This window comes from Piliocolobus tephrosceles, chromosome 11 (assembly GCF_002776525.5).
Source record: "Piliocolobus tephrosceles isolate RC106 chromosome 11, ASM277652v3, whole genome shotgun sequence".
Classification (NCBI taxonomy): Eukaryota; Metazoa; Chordata; class Mammalia; order Primates; family Cercopithecidae; genus Piliocolobus; species Piliocolobus tephrosceles.
The window spans coordinates 2,502,637-2,523,033 of NC_045444.1; positions in this window are offsets into that span (position 1 = coordinate 2,502,637).

Consider the following 20,397-nt stretch of genomic DNA (forward strand, 5'->3'; position numbering starts at 1 on the left):
CTAAATATGTGTAATTGTGTGTCAATTTACATTTTTATAAAAGTAAAAAATTTTGAAACCCCAAGATCTAAAAAGCACAAACCATAAAGCAGAAGAAAAGGCTTGACAATATCAAAATTAAAGATTTATATGCAATAAAGGACATCAGAGTCACAATTAAAGAAAAATGGCAAGTTGGTAAAATCAACTAATATTTCAACCCATTGCTATTCAAAGCACGGGTCTGTGAGCCCATGAGGAGTTGCATTGGAATACCAGTCAACTATACTCAGTAAGCATGCTGTTTAGTTTATCAGAGATTTTTGGTTTTTGAAGCAAGAAATTTGTTGATTGAAGAAGTGGTACTTTGATTTCACAAACTGCTCTTAGACAGTCCCCACTTTGAGCAACACTGATTAAGACTATTCAACGAACTCCAGACAACAAGATAAAGGCAAAAAACCCAACAGAAAAATGGATGATGCTTATGAATAGGCAATTCTCAGAAGACGAATCCCAAATGACTAAGACTTGTAGAGATGTTTCAGCTCACAGTAATCAGTGAAATGCAAATCAAAACAAGGAGTTGCCACTTTGTATCCATCAGAATGGCAAATTAGAAGGGTGGATAATGGAAACCAGGTGTTGACAGGTGCGTGGGGAGAGGAGACCTCCGTAGGAGTGGAGACAGGTGTAGGAGTGTGAACAGGTACAGTCAGTCTGGAAAATATTCTTTATTTTGATTAAGTTTGCATATATTCTTTGGCCCAGAAATTCCGTTCCCGGGTATATGTCCCAGAAAAATTCATCAAACGTGGGCATGAATGAGGAAGTCACAGGCAAGCCAGGTGTGCGTTCTGAGGGAGTGGGTATGTGCATTGTGATGGCCCACTGTGGAAGCGGAAGCAAGCTTGCAAGCAGTGAACGAGGCCTACATGGAGGACACAGGGGCCTCTGGAAGCACAGGGGAGCGAGGAGGATCACCACGTTATGCCAGAGACTCTCAGACTTCCCTCTCAGGACCCCTTTCTAACTTTTCGCAGTAATGGATGACCCCATGGAGCTTTTGTTTATGTCGGCTGTTGTCTCTAACTACATCATCTCAGAAATTAAAACAGAAAATTTAAAACGATTTCTTAATTCATTAAAAAGATAAATCAGTTACATGTTAACACATATAGTATATTTTATGACAAACAGTTATATTTTCCAAAATAAAAACGTAGTGAGAAGTAGCATTAACTTTTTTTTTTTTTTTTGAAAATCTTTTAAATATCTGGCTTAGGAAAAGACAGCTGGATTCTCATATCTGCTTCTGCATCTAGTCTGTAGTGATATCACATGTCATATCATCTCCGGAAAGTGCCATTCTACACTTGGAAGTTCAAGAATGAGAAGAAAAAGGAGGATAATGTCCCAGTGTTATTATGAAAATCTTTTTGACCTTGTGGACCCCCTAGGGATTTCTTGGTCACACTTTGAGAACCACTGCGCTATGCCATTAATGTTCATTGATGACACATCAATATACACAACATGTCACCACTAAACGTTTTATAATGTTTCAGGCATATTCAAGCTGTGTATCAAATACATTGACTCAGCCCCTGTGGAGTACAGGAAGGGAATGGGATAAAAGGGGGAATAAAATAAATAAAACAAAACAAGAAAGAATCTTTATGTGCTTTACTAAGAATTATGATTAACTCTGGTCTCTGCACTTAAGATTTAGTGTGTGTGTGTGTGTGTGTGTGTGTGTGTGCGCACGTGTGGGAGTGAGAAGTGGTGAGGCCTAAATTAAGGCAACACTGAGAATTCAACTGGACTCAAACCCAGGACGGTGAGCGGCGAGTGAGGTGGTGCCGCTTCTGTTGATCTACTTTCCTGCCATCCCTGACACCCTCCAAGCTCCGAGCAAAGACTCCTGCTACCCGAAGACACACCCTACAGGCTTCTCATTCCCACTACAGGGAGGAGGGAAGATGTCTGGGTGACCGCAGAGGTCCTTCCAGACCTTCCAGGCCATGACACAATGATCATTTGGTGGACTTGGAGTGGTGGACCAGGCTCTAGGCTGGACACCAGTGCCAGGAGTTTGAGCTTCTCCTCCCGGCCTCCACCTGCCAGGTGAGGCTCAGGCAGGGATGGCACCATGAGTCCCTGTGTCTAGCTGTGAGCAGGGCCCTCTGTGAACCAATCACCACTTGCCTCAGAGCAGTGCCACAGCCTCTGGCCACGCCCTGGGAAGCCTTCAGGGCCCTCCCAGGCACTCAGGGGTGGGCAGAATTGGACTGAAGGTCCCCAGCAGATGTCCTGCTCTAGGGTTCATCCCAAACCTGGCCCACGAATCCATCCCTGGCTAACTGGCTTGCTGTCCCCGCCCTGCCCTCCGATTCTCTCGAGAGGCCCCGCCCTGAGAGAGACCCTTCTGTGTGCTGCACTCTAACCCCCTGCAAACCCTTCATGGCTCTGCCCAGCTGCGCCCCTCTTCCTGGATACACAGCTCCGGCTCCTGTTCTCCCGCTCCATAGCCCACAGGTGTCAGTGTTGGGGGCTCGCCTGTCCTTGGCTACTGCAGTGATTGTGAGCAGGGACGTTCTTTCACTTATTCCTGTGACCCTGGGCCAAGCACTGGGTAGGGGCTCAGTACTGGAGAAATGAACGAGAGAGTTAGAGACTTGAGCAGGAGACCTTTGAATATCACGTTCCCGGAAACCAGGGCTCTTCCCCAAACCTCCTTAGACATTTCCACCATTTGTCAATGAAAAGGGTTAATGCCTGGCCCAGTCCCAGGTGGAATGTAGGGGTACAGATAGTTCAAGCTGTTTGAAATTTGAAACATCCCCCTGTAGTACTCACCTTTCCGCTTTGTCTGGGCTGAATTTATTTTATTTTATTTTATTTTATTTTATTTTATTTTATTTATTTATTTAGAGACTGAGTCTCACTGTTGTTGCCCAGGCTGGAGTGCAATGGAGAAATCTCAGCTCACTGCAAACTCTGCCTCCTGAGTTCAAGTGATTCTCCTGCCTCAGCCTCCCAAGTAGCTGGGATTATAGATGCCCACAACCACGCCTGGCTAATTTTGTATTTTTCACCATGTTGGTTAGGCTGGTCTCGAACTCCCTCCTGACCTCGTGTGATCCGCCTGCCTCAGCCTCCCAAAATGCTGAGATTACAGGCATGAGCCACTGCGCCTGGCCAGGGCTGAATCTATTTTTATATTTATTTCAGATTTTCTTAAAAGAAAGACAACAACAGGGAACAGCGAAGTTCCCTGCAGACCCTTCTGCATCCTCTCTCTCCCTCTCTCCCGAGAAGTAACCACCATAATGAATTTGTTGTTCTTCATTCCCTTGCATGTGGTTATATTTTTGCTATATAGATGAGCATCCATAAACAAAATATTGTAGTTTTACATAATTTAAAACTTTACATCAGTGTTCTCAAGCTGTACATGTCCTTCTGCCATTTGTTTTTTGGCCCAACATTGTTTTGAAATCGCCCATGTTGACACACGGAGCTACAATTTATTCGTTCTCATGGCTGAAATATATTGCATTGTATGAATATATCATGATCTTCCAAATCTGTTTTTCTGTTGATGGAGGTTCAGGTTGTTTCCAATTTTTTGTTTTTGCAAACAATGATACAGTAAACACTGTTGTACATATCTTTCGGAGCACGTGTGCATGGATTTCTGTTGGATATGATTCCAGTTATCTGTGGCTGCATAACAAATTATCCCCAAACTTAGCGCCTTAAATCAAACACCATTTTATTACATCTCACAATGTTGCAGGTCAGGAATTTGGGGCAGGACCCCAGCTGGGAGATGCTTTGCTATAGGATGAGGCCCTGGAGGGTGAGTGGGGAGGGGGCCGTGTGGGAGGTTGCCGAGGTCATTTGACAATAAAGGCCCTTTCTGCTCTAATATTCCAAGATTCTTCAAGGCTGTGGCTAGCAAGGGAAATTCTGAGTTCCTGTGTGGAGGGAGGACAAGATATCAGATGTGGTCTTGTCCACTTTGACGGCGGAAAAGCCTGGGAGTCTGTGAGGGACGTTTGTTCGCTCCCCATATCTTTCTGTGATATTGGTGGCTCTGCATTCATTTGAGAATTCACGCCTCTGATGAAGCTGATCCCACACTGCGCCCACCCTCCCATATTTAAGGGTGGGCATGTGACCTCCAACCCAAACAGCACTTTGCATGCCCCACCCCCACCTTTCCCAGCCCCCCAAGGAAACTCAAGTCCAGGGCTTCTGTTTGAGACATTAAGGAGGTCGTCCAACACCACTGGACAAGGCACTGTGAGTCTGGGAGACTGGAGATGTGGGGTTCCACGAGGAGGAGAGAGACACTGAGTTTGAGTCCTGGATCACGCTACACCCGAATCCAAAATGATCCCCTGATTTTTCCAGATTTTTGAATGAATACATTTCCTTATTTGTGGAAGTCAGCTGGGGCTGGACTTCTTCTATATTTGCAGCTGTAAAGTCTTGGCTGTTACAGAAGTGAGCCTTGAGGGCTCACAGCTCCACCAGGATGGGCAGGCAAGTCTTGAGGACAGGAGACAAAGTGGCTACAACGGGCGTCCAGGGGCTGAGCTCCTGAATGACCGCAGGCCCCATCCTGGAGTCTCGGAGAGGGATGGCAAAGGTGGGGAGGTTTGGGCTTCTAAGAGGAGGGGGTGGAGGCGATGGAGCCTGCTGACCCTTTCTCTGTGCCTGGGAGTCAGGCAGTTGCTTATGGAATTGTCAGGCGTTCGGGAGAAGCAGAGGATGGCAAGGAGAGAAGGCCCAGGCAGGAGTGTGGATGAAGGGGGCCGAACAGGCTCCGTGGAAGGACTTAGAGGAGGCCTGCGCAGGCCGCTGCCGCAGAAAGTGGCTGTCGTCATCATCAGAGGGGTGTGGGATGCTGACGAGGGGCAGAATGAGAATCCCTAGGCATGAGGGGGGCTGGGGCCAGGCAGTGAAGAGTGTGGCATTGGTTTGGGTCCAGAGTGGAGTTATCCTAGCCAGGTGTTAGGAACACAACTCCTGGGCCACACCACCCCGGTTGGAATCCTCTTGTTCTTTTGGGCCTTGGTTGATTATTCATAAAATGGGGAATGATAATATGACCTACTTCTCAAGGTTTTGTGAAAATGAAACTTTTATTTGTAGAGCTATTAGAACAATGACCAGCACAGAATAAGCGTAATTTAAGTTATGGTTTTTTTCCCTTGAAAAACAAGGACCCATTACTCCTGAGAGGTAGATGCGGCAGGTCATGTTCCTTACTTAACGCTGGGGAAACGGAAGCCCTGGGATTAGATGGTGTGCTTCAGAGAGAGCTGGAAGCCACAGTCCTCTGGGGCTGGCCCGAGGGCTTTCCCACGCGGGAGGGTGGGGAGGAGGCATTCTTGCCCGAGGTGGCTGCTGGGCACTGTGCGAGCTTCCATGTGCCGCCTGGCGTGATAACACACAGTGCGACACCCAGTCTTCTGGCAGCGGGAAAGCTGAGAGCAGAGGGAGCGGCTGCCATCCGGTTTGCTCACACCAAGGCTGCCTGTTTTCCATTTTTCACTCTCCCCCAGGAGTGTGAGGACCCTGCTGCTTGGGAGAGAGACATTGCTGGCTAGGGAAGGAAACCTTCTCAGCGCAGGGAGGGGATACTCCCACCTCCTCCCAGCTCAGGGGTTGCCCTCAGCTCCCTGTTCCCAGCGCTGTCCTTCCCAGAGCCCAGAGAAGGCACATTTGAGGCACGATTCCCACAAGCTCAGACTACTGAGGGGCACTCCCACGGGCTTTGCCGGTTAACGGTGGCTGCTGAGGGCAATGCTTACCCTGAAGGAATAAACTGGGAATTGTGAGATTTCAGGCCGCAGCAGAAAGCCTGGAGAGTGGCGGGTGGGAAGGGGCATTGGTTTCCAGGCACCTATTACCATTATATTTTTAACTCCTGACTCCTGCCCTCCTGGCAGACACCTTGGAACCAATTATTGATTGGTCTTAGTCATCAGCCCACTTCTTGCAGTTATCCATGCTTACCCATTCACCCATTCATTATTTTTTTCATGCTGTATCCATCCATCTGTCTACCTACCTATCCATCCACCCATCCACCCACCCATCCATCCACCCCTCTACCCAACTATCCATCCACCCACCCACTCACCCATCCACCCACTTATCCATCCATCCCTCCATCCACCCATCCATTCATCCACCCATTCTTTCACTCATTCATCCATCCATTCACCCATCTACCCATTTACCCTTCTACACACACCCATCTGTTTATCTACTCCTCCACCTATCCACACACACGTTCATCTACCTACCTATTCACCTATCCACCCTTCCACATACATTCATATATTCATCTATGCATTCATCCACTCACCCATCCATCTATCTATCCATCCATCCATCCTCCATCCATCCATCCATCCATCCATCCATCCATCTATTCGTCCACCCATCCAGCCATCCAGTTACCCACCTACCAATCCATCCACCCACATATCCATCTATTCATCTACTCAGCCACCCATCCATCCATCCATCCATCCATCCATCCATCCATCCATCCATCCAATTCATCTCATCAAGGGACAGTAAGGACCAGGCTTCAGGAGCCAGCAGCCTGGGTTTGCAGTCCTGGCCCCAGCACTTATACAATTTGACTGCCCTTGAGCATGTCACTTAACCTTTCTGTGCCTCTGTCTCTTGAAATATAAATGGGAATAAAACTAGTACCTACTTCGTAGAGCTTTCTGTGAGGCTTAAATAAGGTATGCACCTGTAAGAGTGTCTTAAGTGTGAACTGTTCTTCTTTCTATTGTTCTTCAATTCACTAATTTGTTCAGTTTCTCTGTTCCCTCAGTTCACTCATTCATCTCTTTATAATCACTACCCGAGTTCAAGAAAACAAGCTTTGTTTTCTTCCTAGCCCTTAAAAATGCTTTCCCATCTCCAGCTTTTGGTTTGAGGACTGGGGCTTTTCTCAAGAAGCAATGCTCCAAGCTGATCCTGGAGGGCAGATTTTAACAGACACCAGAAGAGGGGAGGAACTCTTAGCAAACCCCCAGCACACTGCTCACCGGTCTTGGTTGAGGAACAACTTGAGGCTGCTCTTGGGTTCCTGGGCCTCATACTCCTACCTTTGTCCTGTCCCTTCCAGTGGGCAGAGATCCAAAGGCAAGAAAGACAAGAGGAGAATTACCAGTCCCTTTTGTATGCTGGGCTTTTTGTAGACATTCTCTGATTTAATCTTCTTTATAGCCTTTTGAAGTATAGGGCCAGTCTCATTTTCCAATAAGAAAATGAGGTTCAGAGAGGTGAAGTGACTTGCCCAAGGTCACACAACAAGTAAATAGCAGAGTTGGGATTCATAACCGAGTGTGGTAGGCTTCAAATCTCAATGCCCTCCTCACAACTCCCACCAGCCCTGCCTGCTGCCGCTGGTTAGGAGAGGTGCTGAGTTGGATTCTTACACCCTGCTCTACCCCCCTGCCCAACCTCCTGTTTGTCCCTCTGAGCCAAGTCTTCATGCCCCATGACTGGCCCATGCCTGACGTCCCAGCCGCAGATGAAGGTCTGCAACAGTTTCAACTACGGTAAGTGGGGCCGGGAGAGTGCGTGACTCCAGGCTCTCCTGGGAAAATGAGGCCCCTGAAGTTCTCACCGCGATGCAGAGGGTGGCCAGCTGGCCTGAGAAGCTACTGGCGGGGAGTCTGGAGAGAGAGTTTTTCTGCTTTTCCTCCTCACTCTCAGATAGGCCAGATTTCAAGGGCCTGGCCTCAGGGACCAGAGACATTGTCTTCTGTCGACTGTAGCAAAAAGTGGCTCAGCATCCATCTCTGTCCTTGCCAGGCCGGAACCTGGCCTCAGGCCCAGGCGGATCCAGGCCTCTGGGAGCTTGGAAGTCACATCCTTCTCATCGTCTTCCAGCCCGGGGCAGCATCTCTGTGTCAACTTAATTCCATCTCGTCCATTCCACACATATTTCTGGGGCCCTATCCATGTGCCAGTCCTGTGCCAGCTATGGACAGTGCCTGCTCTTGGAGGATTAACATCATCCCTGCGCCTGCAGGAGACCCAGACGTATGTGCTCAGTGGTCAAGAATAGAACTTTCCATGGGCAGTCATCAGGAGAGGTGCCAGGAGCACTGGGCCAGGAGCCCAGGATGAGGCTGGATTTGCCTTGTCTATCTCACAGCACATGCAGCACCCACAGGTTCAAGACTCTGGGCTGGGGTTGGCTCCAGGACACAGAAGGAAACGTGATGCCAGCAAGAACTGAAAAGCCAGGCTCCTCATACTGCCCAAGTGCCTCCTAAAACAGTTTGGTTCAGTTTGACAATAAATGGAGCCCACATCCCAAATTCCCATCACTAGAAGAACTGGTAAAAAAAAAAAAAAAAAAAAAAAAGTGGTATATTCACACCATGAATATACACAGTACCAAAAAAAAAAAAAAAAAAGGAACAAATGATTGTTACACAGCACAAGGGACTCTCACAGGCACACCAATGAGCCAAGGCAGCCAGGTGCATGTCTACGCTTCCTGATTGCATCTCTGTGTGGTTCAAAAGCAGATGCACTAGAATATGGGACAGAGGAAGGAAGAGTGGGGAGCTTTGGGGGTGTCTAGACTGAGAAGATTCATGAGGGGAATGTTTCTGGTGCCATTCATCTATATCTTAACCAGGGTGCTGGTATAATTCTCTGAGAAAATATTGAGACGTACACTTGGCATATGTGCTTTAATGCATGTTTGTTTTATCTCAGTTAAAAAAAGAACAAATAGACAAACAAACAAAGAAAAGAACAAATAGACAAACAAAAAGAAAACCCAAGCCCAGCCAGCTCGTGAAGAATGGCAGTGACATTTGCTGTGCTCGGCTTCCCAGTGCTCCTTTTCTGATGGCAGCGTCCTGATTTCCTCTGGGGAAGACCTATCTGACCCCGGTGGACACAGCCTCAGGGTGGGCACGTGACGATATGTGGCCAGCTGGACACTTTCTCCGGGAATGCGCACAGTGGCAGAGTAAGGAAAGCAATCAAAATGCTAGGAACTGCCTCGCTCCAGAGGCTGGCTGTCAGTGGGTCTAGCTCTTGGAGAAGGATGAGGTCTCCCGGACAAACAGACTTCCCAACCTGCCCTCCAGCATGGGGAGCCATGAACTTCCAACCACTCCCACTGGCTTGGGTCAGATAGGCAGGTTCAGAGGCCTTGCCCAGTGGGCACCGACATCACCTTTGCACAAGCGCCAGGCCTTGTCGGGGGCCTGCGCTAGGGATGGGGACTCCTTCACTGGACTCTGTAGCCTTTGGGACATCAGTTGCTGAGGAATAAAATGAGAGTCTTTCTGAGGTGCCTGTCTAGGATCCCACCTACCCACCAAGGACATGGCCTGAGTGAGAGATGAGCCTTTGTGGTGACAAGCTGCTCAGACTTGGGGGGTGTTTGTTGCTAGGTATAACCTGGCCTGTCTGACTCTACTGACAGCACTAATTTGGTATCTCCAGTCCAGACCTCTTTTTTGTACTCCGCACGGACATAGGCAAAGGCAACAGGGCATCTCCACTTCCAGCCCCATGAGCTCCTAGGCTTCTCCTCCCTCACCCCTGCTGCTCATCAAGCAAAGAACACCACAGCCCTCCTCATCTCCAAGCCAGAAACCTTGCATCACCCTTGGAATCTCCCTCCTCCTCTTTCCTTTGGTCCTTCACCAGCCTGTCTCTGGTGCTGGCTGTGCTGCTTCTAAGTCCTCGTGAGCCCCTCATTCCCTTCTTCCCATCCCCACCACCTCTGCCTCGTCCAAACTCCACCATCTCTCTCTTAGATTGTTGGGACATTTTCTTATTCCCTGCTCTCAGCCATTCTCCTCTCTTTGGCCAGAGCAGGCTTTGTGAAATTCAAACCTCATCATGTTACCTGCCTGTCCCAATCCCATCAACAGGGCTCCTTTCCTCTCAGCTCACACTAATGCAGGTGTCTCCAGCCTGGTGCCATCCAGCCCTGCTCTGCCCATACTGCCCATTCCTCTTTCCATCTGTCTCCTGGGCACACCCTGGTCCCTCAACGCCTGGCCAGCTCCCTCGCCTCCTCTAACTTCATCGTGGGTGTCTTACCTATGGTGCCCTCCCTCAGCCCAGTACCAGAACCGTTCCCTCTTCCCTGTCATCTGAGACACCCTGTACAGTTTGCATCATATTTTACTATCATTGATTGTTTTCAAGCTCTGTCTTCCCAGGAAGGATCTAACCTCCTATGGAGCCACAGCTATGGTTTTCTTGCTCATTGAGTTTGCCTAGTTCCAAGCACGTGGTGAGTGCTCAATAAACACTAGCTGTCGAGTGACGAAATGAACAAATGAGCATTGATCATAAGCCATGTTATAGTTAGAGGTTAGCAAATCCATGCACCCTGGCCAAGAAGGGGCAGAAATAAGAATGTAGATATCTACGACAGTAGACGAATGACAGTTGCAAATTCTTTGCTCCTCTCCACACCAAAAGATTGGTTCTACATCCCCTCCCCTTGGATCTAGGCTACTTTTTGACCAATAGATCAATCCAGTTCCAGTCCTTAAGAGAGCTGCAGCTCCTTTTTTGCATCTTGAAACGCCCCTTCTTGGAACCCAGCAGCTACTTGAAGAGTCCCACTTGCAGGAGAGCTGAAGCCCCCAGCTGACACCACTCAGAGCTGAAACCACTGCTGAGTTTCTACTGGCTGTGGCATATCCTGCCTGCCCACCCTGTGTCTGAGGCCACTCTGGACTTTCCAGCTCAGCTGAGGACCTGCTGAAGCAGCCGAGGAAGTCTGCATGGATGCTGTGTGGAGCCGAAGAACTGCTTAGTCAAGCCCTGCTAAAATCCCTGACCCATGCGAATCACGAGCGAGTAAGACAGCTGCTGTTGTAAGCCTATTGGGTTTGGGGTAGATGGTTGGTTAGGCAGTGACAGGTAATGGGCACGGCCACCCTGAGGTGGGGTAGGCTGTGTTCTCACTTTATTTACGAAGCTCATAACAATCCTGCACTGAAGATATGATCACCATTTTGCAGATGGAGACTGAGGATCAGGGATTAAAGAACTTGCCTCACTTCACAAAGTTAGAGAAGTGACAGAGCAGGATTTTGTCTGGCGCTAAGCCGGCCCTCTTTTCATTCCACCCTCCAGCTTCTCTCTGGGGCAGAGATGGCTCCAGAGCTGGTGGATGAGCCTAGGGGTGTGACTGGGGCTAGGACTCAACAGCTACGTTGGTGGGAAGATGATGGGGAGAGGGTGCTGGGGGGAGACACCCCGTGACCAGCCAGCTCAAAGTGGCCCCGACCCTGGACGGGCATGAATGCTTGGCTGTAGGCCGGAGTGTGAAATCACATTTTCCCCACCAGGCCAATGCTCGGTCGCAGCGTGCCCTGGCCTCACACCGCCTTGCTCTCGTCGGCTTTGTCTGGGAACAGACGCTGTCAGCCGGCAAGGGAACACCCCAAGGCTCGGCCACGCTTGTCGGGAGGCATTAGTGTGAGGCTTTGAAGTGGGGACCTCCGGGCCTTGCTCAGATGGTCTTTGCTGGGGTTTGCCCAGGACCCCTTTCTTCTGGCCCATGGGGGTGGAGGCCGGTCCAGGGCCTCTGTGGGCACTTGCGGGCAATGCTGGCTTCCTCAGATGCTCTTGGACGCCCCACCTCCCTTCAGTCCCCAGCAGGGTCTTTGAGGGCTTGGTGTTGCATCAGCCAGGACAGGCTGCCAGGCAGTCTTCACTGGCTCCTTAGTCTCCGATGAAACCAAAAGTAATAGAGGCTGACTGTCAAGACTTGGACTCAACTGAGAAGAACAAAAAAGAAGAAAATCTACCTGTCATCTCTTCACCTTGGGGTGACCACTGTTGAGAGGAACTTCCCTCCAGTCTTTTTTCTTTTTGTTCCTTTTCTTCTCTCTGTCCCTTCCTTCCTTCCTATTTTTCTTTTTTGTTTCAATTAAAATAAAATCATTATTACTCATGCACATAGTTTAGAATCAATGAGTTTTACAAGACTTGTTTGAAAAACAGCAATCCCAGACTGTCCTTCCAGTTCTTCTCTCCAAAAGATGTTTACTTCAACTATTTAAACTGATTGCTTTGCTACCTACCTCCCTATCTCTAAATGGCATGTGTGTAGTTCTTACGGTAATTAATTTTTCAGTTCATCCATCATCTATTAACTTCCACCATGCAAGAAGAAAGTTTAACTCTCTTTTCCTTGCCTGAGCACACACACATGCACATTCATACAAACACATTCCAACTCATCCTCAAAGTGTAGTTATTTCATTATTTTGCTTGTATTATTATTATCATTAAATTATTATAACCATGAACACTAGTTAGGCCTGAACTATGTAGAACATTACAGATACTTTTCCTTTATTGAAGAACTTTCTGTTTTCCCTGATGTTAGTAACTCCCTCTCTCACTTCATCTCTGTCTTTTTTTGGTCCCTGGCTCTCTCTGTTTCTGTCCCCAGCATGCTCTCTCTCTCTCTGTCTCTCTGTTTCTTTCTCTTTTGCTCTCAATGTTTGCTTAGTTTACTTTGAAATGCTTAGTTTACTTTGAATTGTATCTGGAACTCTGCTAACAGCACATCTAAATCTTGTATCAAAATATTCGTTTACATCAGGTATTCTGCCAATTTTTTCAAGGTGGAGAAGTCCCTCTCAGAGCCTTCTGACTTGCTCTAGGCTGGACTGGCTGCCTCCTCCGCTGGGTACACAGCCGCCATCTTGCTATCTCCCTTCTCTGTCATCCTGGGGAATCACTGGTCCCTGTCCTGGCTTGGATCTTTTGCTTCCTGAATCCCATCTCTTCCTTTTTCTTGGCTTACTTCCTCTTTTTAGTGGAACACATCTTCCAGTTCTTTCTGAAGAAAGCATGCATGGTAGGTAAACTTGCCGAGACTCCATGTCGCTGAAAATGCACTAGCTCTTGATTGGCACTTTGGTTGGGTATCAGATTCTAGGCTGGAAATCATTTCCCTTCAGAATTTTGAAGACATTTCTCCTTTGTTTTGTGGCTTCCGAACAGTTGAGAAGACTGAAGCCATTCATATTCCTAATCTTTTGTATGATTTTTTTTTTTCTCTTTGGAGGAGAAGATCTTTTATTTGGCTTAGCGTTTGGAACTTCCAACTCAATGCACCTTGGGGTGGGTGTCTTTTTAGCTGTTGAGCTGGGCATGTGGTGGGCCTTTGTTTTGTTGTTTTTATTGGTCTAGACACTCCTGTTCTTCAGTTTTAGGAAATTTTCTTGAATTATTTAAGTGATAATTTCTTCCTCTCTGTTTCCCACATTCTCTGTTCCTGGAATAGCTATTTTCTCACAGTCTTGTGGGATAGGCATCAACTTTCCAGATTTTTCTTTTCTATCTGTTTCTTGTTGCTTTCTGCTCTGCTTCCTGAGGGAAGGTCATCAACCCGATTTTCTAAGTTCTGCCCTCAAGTTTTTAATTTCTAAGAGTTTGTTTTTGCTCTCGGAATGTTCCTGTTCATGACATCCTTTTCTTGCTTCCAGGATGTCATGGGATCTCTTCTTTCTCCGAGGACGTTAATGAAAGTTCCTTGGTGTTTTGTGTTCCCTGCCAAGTTGCCCTTTCTCCTCGTGTTTGGTTTGGTGACTTTTCCATGAGAGGTGAGTCTCAGGTTTCTGGAATCCACAGTTTCCTGCCCATATTTAAGATGGAGGATTAACAAGCTGAGCAGCTCCATAGGGCTCATGGCATGGTTGAACGCTGTGCCTTCTTTTTTTTTTTTTTTGACAGGGTCTCACTGTTGCCCAGGCTGGAGTGCAGTGATGTGATCTCAGCTCAATGCAGCCTCGATCTCCCAAGTTCAAGGGATCCTCCCACCTTAGCCTCCTGAGTAGCTGGGACTACAGATGCATGCTACCACACCTGGCTCATTTTTTAAAGTTTCTTGTAGAGACGGGGTCTCACCATGTTGCCCAGGCTGGTCTTAAACTCCTGGGCTCAAGTGATCCTCCCGTCTCGGCCTCCCAAAGTCCTGGGATTACAGGCATGAGCCATGTATCCTGTTCTCTGTGTCTTTCTTCTTCAGATTCCACAGAGAAGATTCTTCTGATTTCCTTCCTAGAGGATAAAGGACTGGCTACCAGTATTCGAGAAGAAAACTAAGGCACCAGTGGATTGAGTAACTTGTCCAAGGTCACATAGCTGAGTACATCACCCAGATAGACTGCTCGTGACCACCCTGGATGACCTCAGGGTTGCACGTGGGAAGGATCAATACTGTACTAAAGGAGATGATTTTGTCTTGTTTTGTTTTTGAGACAGAGTCTCGCCCTGTCGCCCATCCTGGAGTGCAATGGGGTGATCTCAGCTCACCGCAAGCTCTGCCTCCCGGGTTCAAGCAATTCTTGTGCTTCAGCCTCCCCAGTAGCTGGGACTACAGGTGCATGCTACCATGCCTGGCTAATTTTTTTTTTTTTTTTTTTTTTTTTTTCTGTATCTTTAGTAGAGACAGGGTTTCACCATGTTGGCCAGGCTGGTCTTCAACTCTTGACCTTGTGATCCGCCTTCCTCGGCCTCCCAAAGTGCTGGGATTACAGGCGTGAGCCACCGCGCCCGGCCAGGAGATGGATGTTTTCAAGGCTCTTCAAACCGACCTTCAAGTTAATGTTGATAGGAGTTATGAAGTTTATACTCACATCTCTCCTTTTCTTCACTCTTGCCACCATTGAGTATTAGCAGTAAAACAAACCAAACTTTGATAGCATACCTAAAACTATTAGAAAGACGGAGAACATGCAAAGAAAAAAAATGCAGATGTTATAGACTGGATTCGTATTGCATCTGTGTATCATACTGAACCTCTTCAGAGAGGTTAATTCAGCTGCCCAGGGCCACACAGTGTGTAATCGGTGTGTGTAGCAGGACTGGGGTCTGGATCTTGTGCTCCCAGCCACTGCCTTATCCATTCGGAAAGCACTTTTTTCATATGGTTCTCATTTGCCTCAAACAATCTGTCTTTTTTCCTCCTGGGGTGCATCTCACTTACCTGTGAACTTACAGAACTCCACGTAGCACCTGACACATAGTATGTGTTTAGGCCCTCAGGATATGTTTCTTGACATAAACAGAGCCCATGTAGAGATGGAAAGAAGAGGCCCAGGGAGGCCAGTGGTCTATTGCAGGCAGTTATGTCACAGGGACAGGGTCCCATCGCTCCAGGACGTGCCCAGGCACCGTCCTGGAGGCCAGATCAACACACTGAAACCTGCGTAAAACCCAGCAAGGGTCGATGGCTTAGCCAGCAAAGGCCTTGAGTGCTCAGAGAACACCTGATTGGGCAGGGGCTCCGGTAAGGAGGGAGTCCAGAGAAGTTGCGCCAGCTCCCGGGAAGCGGTGGCTTAGCATAGGGTCCAGAAGGAAGAGAAGAGAGGGAGTTGTTCTTTCTGTTTTCCTAAGTTGTCAGCTTGGCTCTGGTGCTAGGGTTGCCAAATAAAATACAGGACACCCAGTGAAATATGAATTTCAAATAAACAACAAATTAGTTTTAGTACGAGTATATCCCAAATATTGCCTGGGATATACTTATACTAAAAAAAAAATCATTGTTTAAATGCAATTCAAATTTAGCAGGGTGTTCTGTTTTTTATTTGCTAAACGTGGCAACCCTACCTGGTGCCAGCTGCCCCCAGGGTGGTGAATGGGGCACCCCTGGGGAGAGCAGGGGTCTAGGATTGTGGTGCGGTGCTGCTGTGACTTGGCTGCAGAGGCTCTGGCAGATTCATGGTCTGAGTCCTCACTGTGCCTGAGGAGTTTGACCGGTGTTCGTGGACTCTCTTCCAGGCCCAGGAGGTGAAGTGGACCCTGATCAGGACCCAGGGGTGAGCTTTGCTCCTTTCAGTAACCTCAGGCCTGGGAGGGGCCTTTCTTCTGTTTCAGAGACCTATCTTCCAATCGGGCCCCCACGCCAGTTGTTTCTCACTCCTCCAACACGGCCATCGCTGTCGTCTGAGCCTCTCCCTCCTGCAGCCCTCCCTGGCCGCCACCCACCCCCGACAGCCGACCCTAAGTGGCAGAAAAGGCCCTCTAACCAGGGAAGTCAGACCTTGCCACTCCTCCAAGCAAATCCTGGAAGGCCTTCCACCTCACTCAGCAAAGAGCCCAGAAATCCTTCCAGGGGCCTCTGCCTTGTCTTGCCTCCCTCTGGGCCAGCAGTCTCTGCTCAGACCACCCAGGGCTCCTTGCTGTTCTTCAAACAGTCAGCATGCCCCTGCACTCACTGTTCAAGGCCCCACTGGCGTGAGCCTCCCCGGAGCCTCCCCGTCTGCCTCACGGCCTCCTGCCTCATCGCACTCTCTGTGATCACCTTGCTCGCCTGGTTTTCATGGCAAGCCTCGCTCCTTGCCGTATATTTGCATCTGTTTGCTGTGGTTTTCGGTCTCCCCCAAGAGGGAAAGCATCAGGAAAGCAGGGTTTTGTTTTATTTATCTGGGCATCTATCATTGATCTGTGCCCAGCTGTGCCCCCAGAACCTAGTACACACAGTAGGACACAGAGTAGGGCTGATCATATATTGTCAAAGAAAGGAATCAGGAAGTTTTAGCTCCAAGAGGCATGCTTGTCTGTCCAAGGCCACGCAGTCAGTAAATGCCAGTTGGGTGCCCTTGGTCTGTCTGACTCCAGAGTGAGCGCGCATTGATGCATTTGAGCTGCCCTTGAGGACTTCCAAATCTGACACTGGAGGAGACACTGTGCCCTTCTGGGCTTCAGTCTGCCTGTCTGTGGCAGGGGAGCTGGCACGATGCTCTCCAGCCTCTCCCAGTTGCCTCCTCTGCGATTCCTCATAGCAGACTGGCCGATGGCTGACCCCAACCTCCCAGACAGCAGGAAGGCAGAGGGCAGCTGCAGGGCTTTGCAGGAGGCTGGCCTGGGCTGTCTAGACACCAGCCACTCCTGTGGACAGTGCAGCAGCAGCAATGGCAGAGCCGGGTGACTCTGATCAGAAGGGGTGACCTCCTCAGGGGCAGCACCCCAGGACTGACAGAGGAAGACAGAGGATGCCCTGGGGCATCCCTTGAGGCCCGGCAACGTGGGTCACAAACCCTGTCATGCAAAAGTTCCCACCCCTAGGGTGTTGAGGGAGAGGGCGCCTGGCCTGAGCTGTGGCCACGCTCACTTGCTATGGTGAAACACGTCCACGCAGGTGGGCACAGAGGCTGTTGAATATCCATCCCAGAGTCAGTGAACGGCATTGCCAGCGGCTGCTGCAGGGGAGGTCACGGACTGTAGCCCCTGAGGGGTCCGAGGCTGGCTGTGAGGGGTGGGTAGCTGCTTTCACGGAGCAGGTGGGGGCTGGGCAGCCCCTGTGGTGGGATGTCAGTGGGGTCCAGACCAGGCTCTGGGTCAAAGCCATGCGGGGAGCTCTGGCATCAGAGTGTGGCTTGAGGGCAGCACCCAGCCTGCCCTTGGTAAAGCCTCGGCGCCACAGGGACGGTGGTGGGAGTGTTGGATGAGGATCCCTGTGTCAGACCACCGCTCACACATTTGCACCATCTATCTGATGACATGAAAGGCCTCACCAGCCACGTCTGGGAGCAAGTGTAGGGATATGTAGATGGATTTGGCAAGCAATCTGTTATAACTTGCATCACTGGGTAAGCAGTTTGGTGATCGGTATAGTGTATTTGGCAAATAAAAGGGAAAATATTTTAAAACTTTAGGTGGATATTTTAATCTACGCAGCAGTCCCAGGTGTTAAGCATTTTGAGTATTACACCTGCTGTGACTTAGCCTGTCTCTGTGGAGGCTGCATGGGCGGTGCCCAGGTCGCAGTGGTGCCCACAGAGTGCAGGTCAGCTGGGGCTGCAGGAACTGTGTCAGGGGCTCCTGTGCCATTGTAACCCAGGGGCTTGGCAGTAGCTCAGGAGGCCTCTGGGAGCCTGTGGGTGGAATTATAAACCCTAATTCCCAGCACTGGGGTCTGGCCCAGAAAAATCGGCGAGCTCAGGCATCCTTGGTCACAATCCCTTGGAGTACAAATGGTCAAGGCCCAGGCTCCTTGTCCGATCTCTGTGTCCAAGGTGTAGGTAGGGGCAGGGGACAGTCTAAACTTCTGAGGCAGAAAGCTCCCTCCCCGGACTGTTTCAGGTCGGGGGCAGCCCAGCCTAAAATCCCCACCCCGAACTTCCAGCCTGCGGAGGGCCAGCTTTGCGGTCCCAAAGTCTTGGGGGGAATCCCAAGATTCGTGAGCTTAGGAATGTGCCGTTACCTCGTGGAGCCTCGGCTTCCTCATCTGTAAATGCGGTGACTCCCTGAATCACGGCGCCAACCGCTCAGGAGGGTTCTGAGAACCAGCGCCGAAAACCCAGCACAGGGCGGGAACTCCATCACGGCACGATTTTGTGTTTCAAACATCTGTTCACAGGTCTGCTGCCCTATCCTCACCCGTGGGAATGAGTGACGTCCCTTCCAGTGGCTTCTTCCCTGTGTGTGATATAGTCTCAAGCTCTGACCTGGCCCCCAGGCCTCACCTCCTCTGCCCTGCACCCCTCTGAGCTCCCCTCCGCCCTGGGCCCTGTCTGTGCCCCACTCCTCCCCGGGACACCCCTGCCCCCACCAGCTTGCTCTGCTGCAGCCACATAGCCCACCTCCTCATGGCGTTCAAGCCCGCCAGGCCACGCCGCCCTACACCACCCCGGAGCCTTCACACCTGCTGTTCCCTCTGCCTGGAACGCCTGCTTTCTGGCTTTCCCTGAGGGTCGTCAGCCCTCCTCGGGCCTCTGCTGTGTGCCCCTCCCAGCCAGAGGACCTCACCAATAGCAAGCGTGTCGGGGGCTTGCTTGCGCCCCCAAGCCCAAACGTGTGCTCTGGCACAGGAGTGACCCTCACTCATTACCTTCCAGGACCCAGAGGAGCAGAGCCAGCCCTCAGCAGGTGTCCAGGGAGTGAGAGGCTGACCCTCTGACTGAGGAAGGAGTGGCTGGCTGCATCCAAGGGGGCAGTCCCAGGCACCCTGGCATGGCTGAGCAGGCCTGCAGCCCAGTGCTAGGCCGGACGAGGAAGCTGGCACTTTGGCTGCAGGATCTGGAAGGAATGGAGAGAGGCTGGGTCTGCACGTGGGGCGGTGGCGGCTGTGAAGCTAGAAGCCTCACTGTTGCCGCCAAATGTGGCAGGCCCCAAATGAGCACGCTGGGCTCATAAAGCTGGCAGCTGGCAGGGTCCCCTTCACAGCCACAACTCTTTAAGAGCACGCATGGCTCTGGCCTGCCTGGCGTGGCCACACAGCGTTTACACCACAGCTCCAGGGCAGCGTCTGCCCTACCCACTGATGGGGCCAACCTGGATGGAGGGCGGCGAGTGGGACCTGCAGTCAGGGGGTGGGGAATGGTTGGGCCTGCTGTGGGGAGGGCGAAGCTTGGAGGACGTGGGGCTGGGACTTCCGATTGCTCTGCAGGTAGCCTTGGCCCTACCCCAGGGGATGTGCTGCCTTTCCAGGGGCACCACCACATTCTGCACAGCTGTCCCTAGGACCAAAGGCCCTGGCACTTACAGCCGAGGGTACCACCTTCTGTGGTCACTGTGAACCGGACCCTGCAGCCTGACTTTGCCGCATGGCCGAGGGTCTAGGCATCTCTGGCATTTGGCCTCACCACTTCTCCCTTTTCCACTCTCCTCCCCTGCCCCTGTTGCCAAGGACAATAAAATGGGCAGGTTGTAATTTCAAGATTCCATGGAACCCTAAAGGCCCCTCCAAAAACATGAGCAGAGGAGTAGGCCACGTGCTCACTGTTGTCCAGGACGCGCAGGCCCTGAGAATAAAGGGGCTCGAGGTGGCACCCTGTCCCTGGGCCCCCCGTGAAGGCCAGGCATGTACCCCCAGGAGATGGGCCCACGCTCTGGGCCTGAGGCTGGAGAGAGGCTGCGCGGGTCTCCTTGTGGGACACCTAGTGGGTGGCACAGTGTCCCTTGGCCCCCCCGCCCCACAGTTCCCCTGCTTTGGGAGGGGCTTGGAAGGGGCTCTGGGGTCTGGACCCTGCCCTTGGACAGTGTCCTCTGGATACTGCCCTTGGATTCTGTGTTGGACACTTACCTTCTAAGGTGACCGCTGGCACAATCAGCTGCCCCCAGTGGGCAGACAGAGGCTTGGACAAAGGAAAGCTCCTGGTCACAAGTGGCAGGGCTGAGACGGGGCTAGGTCTGCCCAAAGCCAGGACTCTCTGAGCCTCCTTCAAGGTGGCTGAGCCCATGCCCCTCATTCTATGAAGCTCAAAAAGGAGACCCAGGGGCCGGAATCACCTGCTCCAGGCCCTCTGCAAGAGAGAACTGAGCCAGTCTGGCCACTGAGGCTTCCCAACCCATGGTGATGTCGCTGGGAGAGAAACCGAGACACCACACTCAGCTTCCTCATCTCCCCCCACTCCT